This window comes from Macaca fascicularis, chromosome 4 (assembly GCF_037993035.2).
Source record: "Macaca fascicularis isolate 582-1 chromosome 4, T2T-MFA8v1.1".
Lineage (NCBI taxonomy): Eukaryota > Metazoa > Chordata > Mammalia > Primates > Cercopithecidae > Macaca > Macaca fascicularis.
In genome coordinates this window covers 89,521,413-89,531,567 of record NC_088378.1, presented here as the reverse complement: position 1 = coordinate 89,531,567, position 10,155 = coordinate 89,521,413, and the positions used below count along the sequence as shown (strand labels likewise).

Sequence of the window (10,155 nt, the reverse complement as noted above, 5' to 3'; positions counted from 1 at the left end):
CAGGATATTCTTACATTTCTAACTCCCTTGCTCACGAATCTTAAGGGTATTTATAACATGTTTTCTGTCCCACACACGTCCACCCTATTGGTACCCAAATCCTCAATATTTGTCTCTCAGACTCTGAACCATACTGTCTTTGCTTAGTATTTCTTGGGCCTATTTTCCCAACATCTGTGCTGGTTTAAACTCAAATCCACTTGTTCTATTTTCAAGAATTCTTCATAGCTTGACTTTTCCTTGGCATCCTGTGCCACTATTGACAAAATGGTGTTTTATTTCAGGAGTCTTGGCAGAGCCTAGCACAGGCCAGTGTATATAAATGTGGAGTACTAATTTTGATATCAACTAAGAAAATGTGACATATTAAAAGATCTATTGGGAGGCAAGGGAGTTAGAAGGAGCTACAGAAAAAGAGGTCAGAGGGCTCGAAAGCAAATAGTCTATTTCACAACTTTGTCTTGGTTGCCAGCTTTGACAAAAGGGAAATGGCACTCTTCCCTGAAAACTGTGGAATATGAATAGTCTTTTACCACATATTCTATAACAGTAAGTGCCTGGCCCTATTCTAGGCACTTTTGAAGTAATGAAACACAGATCTTAAAATTTTATGCAGAAGTTCTGGAAGGGGGAGAAAAACAATGATTAATAGTTTTATGTCTAGCAGGCAAGGGTTATCGGAGATCAAGGGTATAAATGCAAACACTGCTTTCACTGCCATCTTACACACACTACCTTCATAGTGAAGGTGTATTTTCTATCTCCAAATGTAATGTTACATGCCTAAGGCTTCTCTCTCATTTTATTTGGTAGTATCAGATAGTAGTGGATTTTCCATTTAATGCCCGCCATGTTATTTCAGGACCTATTTAAAATAATTAAAAACAACATAATCCAAAATTACGTGTTTTATTTTCGTGTTTGTAAAACGAAGAGCTTTTTTTCTGGATGGTTTTCTTATCAGCTTTTCATACAACAGTCAAGTAAACCTCGTGGCACTAGCCCTAGAAAAGGAAAAACATGAGATTCTTACAAGACTACCAACATTACAACAGCTTATGTAAAAGCATTAAAAAAAAGTATTGTCCTTATAATGGTCCATCTCAGAAGCCAGATCCGTAAAAGTTTTTTTTTCAACAGAAGTTCAGGTTCGGGATAAGATCATCACAGATAAGACCAAGGACACAATATTCACTAATCGCTAAGCAAACAGAAAAACTCCACTTACAGAAATCGTTGCAACTTTGGAACTTCCAAGACAATCTGGCCTCTTATCAATGGGCAGACAGCGACCCTCACTGTTGGCAGAAAAAAAAAAAAAAAACAACAACCCGGGATTTTATAACAGAACTGTTATAAACTTTTACGGATCTTTTATAACAGAACTGTTATAAAATCCCGTCAACAAAATTTACTCCACTTCTGAATTATTGGTCTTAATCTCAGAAGCCGAATCCGTATTTATTTTTCTTCAGGTTATCAGCTTCGGGATAGGTTTCATCATTGATTAGACCAATCAGACCTTGTATATGTACATATTAACACATTAAACTGCACTTCTGTGACACTGACCATAAGCCAAGGTAAAGGTAAAAGGCAAGTATTATAGTACAAATACTACAGAACTTTTAAGCCATACAACCTACTTCAAAATGAAGCTGCTAGTCAGTGACATCCGACATTCATTATCTTCACTGGCTGATCGTCCACACCCAGAATGCTGTTCAATGACAAAAAAATTTGATTTAGTCTAGGTGTGGATTAAATACTATGCTCTATCATAAAGTACTAGAACAACACATACCCATGAAGAGTGTCAGGTTTAACCAAGCGGTTTTCCATTAAATATTCTCCCGCATATTCTGGAATTCTTTCATGTATCTAACAAAAAAAAGTAAGTATCAAACGATGCAACAGTTCCTATTCCTGTAAATCAACAGGTTTACTCCTTTAGTTTGGTAACTAAGCTTAACAGCTCTTACCTTTGCATCTTCAGATCTGCTCTGCTGGGCCATGACAGCGCCATTGTTCCTGCGGGAAACCGATAAGCATTCTCGCAGAAACGTCACACTCCAAGGTGTTTTTCCACACAAAACCTTTCCCCTTCATTAATCCGAATTGCACACAACGCCGCCTTCGAACAGCTCAGTCTCAATGCAGGGTTGAGGCTGCCCGTTTTAAAACAACGCCGACGGAAGGTCTTCGCCATTTTAGTAAAGGCCCCTTGCTCTTAAAACTAACCCTCTGCCCCAATTAAGTGTGGCTTTTCCGCCGCCGTTCAGGCACATGCCAGAGGCCAGCAAGCGCGGCACCCGTGGCCGATCAGCGTTCTCCTCACGCCAAAACTCGGAGCCTGTGGCCGTCACGACTCAATCTCAGTACATGTGGCGGTCGGGCTGCACATTTCCCACGTGCAAGCTTTCAACTCTCAGCACTCTAAGCTCTACACTAAGATGGTTTCACACTATCAAAACTCTTAACTCGGCCTGCACCTCCACCTTTTGCTCCAGTACTCGCCCGCAACACCGACGCTTACCTACCACACAACCAAACGATCACGAAGGCCTACGTAAAAGACCGAGACGCGCAACCAGTAGCTCCTTATATAGCCTCCCCAGTCAGAACGAGGCTGCCCCGCCCTCTCGCACCTATTGGACATGGAAGTAGACAGGGGTGTGGCCGCGAATTAGCGGGAGCGCGCGCGGAGGCTCTTCCGAGGCCCGTCCCGCGTTGTGGCGCGCGCGCCGCAGGCCGGCCGCGCGCCCGGCCATTTCCCGGCGCGCGCCCGCAGGCGCACTGCAAAGCGTAGCTTGCTAGTCTTGCGCCCGACTTGGCCCTACGTGGCGCGGGTGTGGCGCCAGAATTCAAACAGCCGCAGTTGGAAACGACGCTATCGCCTGCCACAAGCCAAGTTCGCTCAGGACAGATTGGGTCTGAGAGTGGACCCAAGTTTTGCAGCACAGGGCCGCCTCAGCTTAGGACCGACTCGAGAAGCCGGGCTGGCTAGCCGGCGCCGGCTGTAGTGGGCCCCCAGCGGAGGCCGCCGGAGGAGCGGGCTAGCTCTGCCCGCAGCACTCCGGGGAAGGGCAGTTGGCTGGCAGAAAAGCTTGGGTGAAAAAGCAGACAGCGCCACGTGAGAACCGCCCCAGCGTGCGGGTCCTCAGGGCCTCAGGGCGGGCATCAAGGCCCCATGGGGGCCCATTCGTCTTCACGCTTCCTCGTGCCAAGCATCCGGTTACACTAAACCTGACCACACAAGTCTCCCTCAAACAGCGAACGTGAGGTTCAGTACTCCATTTCGCAGAGGAGAAAACTGAGGCTTAAAACAGCCAGGTAATTTGCCTAAGGTCACACAGCTGAAATGCTTTGCTAATTTTTAACTTCTTTGTACTCAGTTATATTGAAAACGAGAGAAAGATTAATTTGAGGAGTATCCCTGAATACTTTATCCAGACGACAAACTTACAAAATTCAAAAGCAGTGCTTTCATTAATTAGCATGTTTGAGTTAATTTGTGTGCGTGTGTGTTTGTGCACACATTTGAACATTTCAGTATGTGAAAATTCAGGCCCTTGACTTCTGTATTTCAAAGCACTACTTATTAAAGTTGTTTATGTGTGCATTTGATTATGGTCCGATTCTGCTAGAGTGTGGGAGAAACACATCTGATTTTGTGCTCTGCTGTTTATTTTTTCTTAAAACAGTGCCTAGCATTAAGTAGGTTGTTGGTAATGGTTAAATGAATGAATTAACAAATACATTCGGTGACTTTTTAGAAAATTAGAATGAAGATCAAACTTCACATTCAAAGGCAGTGAAAAGCACTTTTCTCTAGCAGGAACCTAAATAATGAAGTATTGTCAGGGCCGGGCATTTTGTCGGTTTTTATATTACTTCGTAATGTCTAATATAAATTTTCATATTGCTCATAGTAAATAGTAAAACAAGCAAAATTAATACAGTACAAAAGGATATAAGAAGCAAAGTAGGCTGGGTGTGGTGGCTCATGCCTGTAATTACAGCACTTTGGGAGGCCGAGGTGGGAAGATTGCTTGAGCCCAAGACCCTGTCTCTATTGTATTAAAAAAAAAAAAAATTAAAAAGTTAACAAAAAAAAGCATAGTGAAAGTATCTCTCCACATGCCTGGGAATCTTCTCCCTAGTTGTACTCTTCAGCAATGCCACTGTTAACAGTTTTTGAGACTTCCTATGCAAATACAAATATATGTACGTCGTTTTTCACATACAAATGGGATCTATATGTTCTGCAACTTGTTTATCCTTCTTGTATCATAAACATCTTTCCATATCAGTACATATAGATGACTTCTTTTTTTTTTTTTCCCCAGACAAGGTCTCACTTTGTCACGCAGACTGGAGTGCAGTGGCTCTATCTCGGTTCACTGCAACCTCTTGGGATCAAGTAATCCTCCTGCCTCAGCCCACCAACTATGTGGGACTACAGGCATGCACCACCACGCCTTGTAATTTTTTGTATTTTTCGTAGAGATAGGGTTTCTGCCATGCTGAAGACCACAAACATCACCTGGTCAAAAGCCATGTAAAACAGTGATTCCTTACCCTGACTTACCAGTTAAAATCTGGTAAGCTAAAAAATATCAAAATTCTGGGCCTGAACCTGGAACTTTGAAAGCATGATGTTCAAAAGTGGGACCCAAAATCCACATTTTAAACAAGCATTAGAGGCAATACTGTCCAATTGGAATATAATATGAACCACAAATGCAAGCTGCACAAGTAATTAAAAATGTACATGTTGCCAGATGCGGTGGCTCACGCCTGTAATCACAGCACTTTGGGAGGCCTGTAGTCTCAGCTACTCGGGAGACTGAGGCAGGAGAATGGCGTGAACCTGGGAGGCGGAGCCGAGATCCTGCCACTGCACTCCAGCCTGGACAACAAAGCGAGACTCTGTCTCAAAAAAAAAAAAAAAGTACTAGTAGCCACTTAAAAAAAAATTATTTATTTTATTTTATTTTTTTGAGACAGAGTCTTGCTGTGTCCCCCAGGCTGCAGTGCAGTGGCGTGATCTCTGCTCACTGCAAGCTCTGCCTCCAGGGCTCACGCCATTCTCCTGCTTCAACCTCCCGAGTAGCTGGCATTACAGGCGCCCGCCACCAATTTTTTTTTGTATTTTTAGTAGAAACGGGGTTTCACTGTGTTAGCCAGGATGGTCTTGACCTCCTGACCTCTTGATCTGCCCACCTCGGCCTCCCAAAGTGCTCGGATTACAGGCGTGAGCCACCGCGCCCAGCCTATTTTTTTTTTATTATACTTTATGTTGTAGGATACATGTGCACAATTGTGCAGGTTTGTTACATATGTATATATGTGCCATGTTGGTGTGCTGCACCCATTAATTCGTCATTTACATTAGGTATATCTCCTAATGCTCTCCCTCCCCGCTCCCCAACCCCACAAGAGGCCCCGGTGTGTGATGTTCCCCTTACTGTGTCCAAGTGATCTCATTGTTCAGTTCCCACCTATGAGTGAGAACGTGGTGTTTTGTTTTCCGTTCTTGCGATAGTTTGCTGAGAATGATGGTTTCCAGCTGCATCCATGTCCCTACAAAGGACACAAACTCATCCTTTTTTATGGCTGCATAGTATTCCATGGTGTATATGTGCCACATTTTCTTAATCCAGTTTGTCATTGATGGACGTCTTGGTTGGTTCCAAGTCTTTGCTATTGTGAATAGTGCTGCAGTAAACATACGTGTGCATGTGTCTTTATAGCAGCATGATTTATAATCCTTTGGGTATATACCCAGTAATGGGATCGCTGGGTCAAATGGTATTTCTAGTTCTAGATCCTTGAGGAATCACCACACTCTTCCACAATAGTTGAACTAGTTTACAGTCCTACCAACAGTGTAAAAGTGTTCCTATTTCTCCACATCCTCTACAGCACCTTTTGTTTCCTGATTTTTTAATGATTGCCATTCTAACTGGTGTGAGATGGTATCTCATTGTGGTTTTGATTTGCATTTCTCTGATGGTGAGTGATGATGAGCATTTTTTCATGTCTGTTGGCTGCATAAATGTCTTCTTTTGAGAAGTGTCTGTTCATATCCTTTGACCACTTTTTGATGAGGTTGTTTGATTCTTTCTTGTAAATTCGTTTAAGTTCTTCGTAGGTTCTGGGTATTAGCCTTTGTCAGATGAGTAGATTGCAAAAATTTTCTCCCATTCTGTAGTTGCCTGTTCACTCTGATGATAGTTTCTTTTGCTGTGCAGAAGCTCTTTAGTTTAATTAGATCCCATTTGTCAATTTTGGCTTTTGTTGCCGTTGCTTTTGGTGTTTTAATCATGAAGTCCTTGCCCATGCCTGTGTCCTCAATGGTATTGCCTAGATTTTCTTCTAGGGTTTTTATGGTTTTAGGTCTAACATTTGTCTCTAATCCATCTGGAATTAATTTTTGTATAAGGAGTAAGGAAGGGATCCACTTTCAGCTTTCTACTTATGGCTAGCCAATTTTCCCAGCGCCATTTATTAAATAGGGAATCCTTTCTCCATTTCTTGTTTTTGTCAGGTTTGTCAAAGATCAGATGGTTGTATATGTGTGGCATTATTTCTGAGGCTTCTGTTTTGTTCCATTAGTCTGTATCTCTGTTTTGGTACCAGTACCATGCTGTTTTGGTTACTGTAGCCTTGTAGTATAGTTTGAAGTCAGGTAGCGTGATGCCTCCAGCTTTGTTCTTTTGACTTAGGATTGTCTTGGCAATGCGGGCTCTTTTTTGCTTCCATATGATCTTTAAAGTGGTTTTTTCCAATTCTGTGAAGAAAGTCATTGGTAGCTTGATGGGGATGGCATTGAATCTGTAAATCACCTTGGGCAGTATGGCCATTTTCATGATATTGATTGTTCCTATCCATGAGCATGGAATGTTCTTCCATTTGTTTGTGTCCTCTTTTATTTCATTGAGCAGTGGTTTGTAGTTCTCCTTAAAGAGGTCCTTTACATCCCTTGTAAGTTGGATTCCTAGGTATTTTATTCTCTTTGAAGCAATTGTCAATGGGAGTTCATTCATGATTTGGCTCTCTGTTTGTCTGTTATTGGTGTATAAGAATGCTTGTGATTTTTGCACATTGATTTTGTATCCTGAGACTTTGCTGAAGTTGCTTTTCAGCTTAAGGAGATTTTGAGCTGAGACAATGGGGTTTTCTAAATAGACAATCATGTCAGCTGCAAACAGGGACCATTTGACTTCTTTTCCTAATTGAATACCCTTTATTTCTTTCTCTTGCCTGATTGCCCTGGCCAGAACTTCCAACACTATGTTTAATAGGAGTGGTGAGAGAGGGCATCCCTGTCTTGTGCCAGTTTTTAAGGGGAATGCTTCCAGTTTTTGCCCATTCATTATGATATTGGCTGTGGGTTTGTCATAAATAGCTCTTATTATTTTGAGATACGTTCCATCAGTACCTGGTTTATTGAGAGTTTTTAATATGAAGAGCTGTTGAATTTTGTCAAAGGCCTTTTTAGAGCCTCGCTGTGTCACCCAGGCTGGAGTGCACTGGCGCCATCTCGGCTTACTTGCTCTGCCTCCCGGGTTCACGCCATTCTTCTGCCTCAGCCTCCCAAGTAGCTGGGACTACAGGAGCCGGCCACCACGCCCGGCTAATCTTTTGTATTTTTAGTAGAGAGGGGTTTTCATCGTGTTAGCCAGGATGGTGTAGATCTCCTGACCTTGTGATCCACCTGCCTCAGCCTCCCAAAGTGCTGGGATTACAGGCATGAGCCACAGTGCCTGGCCTAGCCACATTTTTTTTTTTTTTTTTGAGATGGAGTCTTGCTCTGTCGCCCAGGCTGGAGTGCAGTGGCGCGATCTCGGCTTACTGCAAGCTCCGCCTCCCGGGTTCATGGCATTCTCCTGCTTCAGCCTCCGGAGTAGCTGGGACTACAGGCCTCGGCCACCACGCCCGGCTAATTCATTTTTATTTTTATTTTTACATTTTTAGTAGAGACGGGGTTTCACCATGTTAGCCAGGATGGTCTCGATATCCTGACCTCATGATCCACCCGCCTCGGCCTCCCAAAATGTTGGGATTATAGGCGTGAGCCACTGCGACCGGCCACACATTTTTAAAACGTAGAAAGGATCAGATGTCCTGGGATGGTGGTTCGTGCCTATAAGCCCAGCGCTTCGGGAAGCCAAAAGGGGTGGATTGCTTGAGCTCAGGAGTTTGAGACCAGCCTGGGCAACATAGCAAAACTCCGTTTCTACAAAAAAAAAAAAAAAAAAAAAAAGAAGAAAAATTAGCCGGGGGTGTGGCTGAAATGAGAGCAGAGCTTGAGCCCAGGAGGCAGAGGTTGCAGTGAGCTGAGATTGTGCCTCTGCATTCCTGAGGTGACAGAGCCAGACCCTGTCTCAAAAAAAAAAAAAAAAAAGAAATTAGTTCTGTTCTACCTAATGCAAATATAATCAAAGTTTTTTATTTTGACATAGAAACAATATACAAATTATTGAAATATTTTCCATTTGTTTTTTGTATGCAGTAAATTAAATCAGGTGTACATTTTTAACATACATCTCAATTTGGTCTGTACATTTATTATTTTTTAACTTTTCGGTTCGTGGACACATGCTCAGATTTGCTATATATAGGTAAACTCATATCACAGGGATTTTTTTTACAGATTATTTTGTCACTGAGGTATTAAGCCTAGTACCCAGTAGTTATTTTTTCTGCTTGCTTCCATCCTCCAACCCTCCACCCTCAAGGAGGCCCTAGTGTCTGTAGTTCCCTTTTTTGTGTTGATGAGTTCCCATTATTTAGCTCCCACTTATAAGTGAGAACATGCCGTATTTGGTTTTCTGTTCCTGCATTAGTTTGCTAAGGATGATGGCTCCAGCTCCATCCATGTTCCTGCAAAAGACATGATCTAATTCTTTATGGCTGCATAGTATTCCATGGTGTATATGTACCACATTTTCTTTATTCAATCTGTCATTGATGGGCATTTATGTTGATTCCACATCTTTGCTATTGTGAATAGTGCTGCAGTGAACATATAACTGCATGCGTGGTCTGTACTTTTCAAGTGCTCAGTTGTCACATGTGGCTGGCCACTGCATTGTACAGCACAGGTGTAGAGTGATTGATATAGAAATCTGAGAACCACTGTCTTAGGGTAAGAGAGGTACTACATATGTGATATATATTCCAATCTTTTTTTTTTAAAAAAATCTTCCTTGTAATTATTTTTTGTTTTTATACGGACAGGATCTTGCTCACTCAGGCTGCAGTGTAGTAGTGTGATCACAGCTCACTGCAGCCTGGAACTCCTCAGCTCAAGTGATCCTTCTGCCTCAGTCTCCCAAGTAGCTGGGACTACAGGTGTGTACTACCACACCCGACCAATTTTTTTGGTTGAGACAGGATCTTGCTTTGTTAACCAGGCTGATCTCAAACTGCTGGTCTCAAGCAGTGGTTCCACCTGGACCTCCCAAAGTGTTGGGATTACAGACATGGGCCATCTTGCTGAGCCCCGAATTACTTTTGACTCAAAAACTAATAACTGTAACAAGGGCAATGCAAAAATGAAATTTACTAAGAGCCTGATAATTGACAACAGTGCCTTCCTGTGAACGTGGACAATGACTGTAAAGTCAGTACACAACTCCTTTAAGATGTTTATCTCTTCAGGAAACAAAGATGAACTGAGGGATGAAGCCATCAGTTATTGCTCCCACACTTAAAACAGTCAAGCGAATTACTACCAAATATTTGAAGTGGCTTAATAAAGATCAATACTGAAATTAAAAGTGTCTTGAAAGTATTCATTATACTGAAAATAAATTCTTTTTTTTTTTTTTTTTTTGAGACGGAGTCTCGCTCTGTCTCCCAGGCTGGAGTGCAGTGGCCGGATCTCAGCTCACTGCAAGCTCCGCCTCCCGGGTCCACGCCATTCTCCTGCCTCAGCCTCCCAAGTAGCTGGGACTACAGGCGCCGCCACCTCGCCCGGCTAGTTTTTTGTAGTTTTTAGTAGAGACGGGGTTTCACCGGGTTCGCCAGGATGGTCTCGATCTCCTGACCTCGTGATCCGCCCGCCTCAGCCTCCCAAAGTGCTGGGATTACAGGCGTGAGCCACTGCGCCCGGCCTGAAAATAAATTCTTACATTCTATAAC

The 10,155-nt window shown here is 42.9% G+C and overlaps 1 long non-coding RNA gene and 2 other non-coding genes across 4 annotated transcripts; all 3 read right to left on the bottom strand.

Moving 5' to 3' along the window:
* Positions 1–893: 893 nt before the first annotated feature.
* LOC101865130 (uncharacterized) lies at positions 894–2,795 on the bottom strand. 2 transcript variants are annotated; one of them, XR_010586330.2, is made up of 6 exons: positions 2,541–2,795; positions 1,983–2,031; positions 1,805–1,881; positions 1,647–1,720; positions 1,229–1,298; positions 894–1,004 (listed from the first exon to the last, which is right to left on the bottom strand). It is a non-coding gene; the product is annotated as an uncharacterized lncRNA (long non-coding RNA). The 2 variants fall into 2 exon arrangements; XR_010586331.1 differs by having other exon boundaries at positions 2,537–2,576.
* Positions 1,101–1,173, bottom strand: LOC123573222 (small nucleolar RNA SNORD50). The gene has a single exon (XR_006697952.1). It is a non-coding gene; the product is annotated as a small nucleolar RNA SNORD50 (small nucleolar RNA).
* Positions 1,440–1,509, bottom strand: LOC123573224 (small nucleolar RNA SNORD50). Its single transcript, XR_006697953.1, has one exon. It is a non-coding gene; the product is annotated as a small nucleolar RNA SNORD50 (small nucleolar RNA).
* Positions 2,796–10,155: the final 7,360 nt, after the last annotated feature.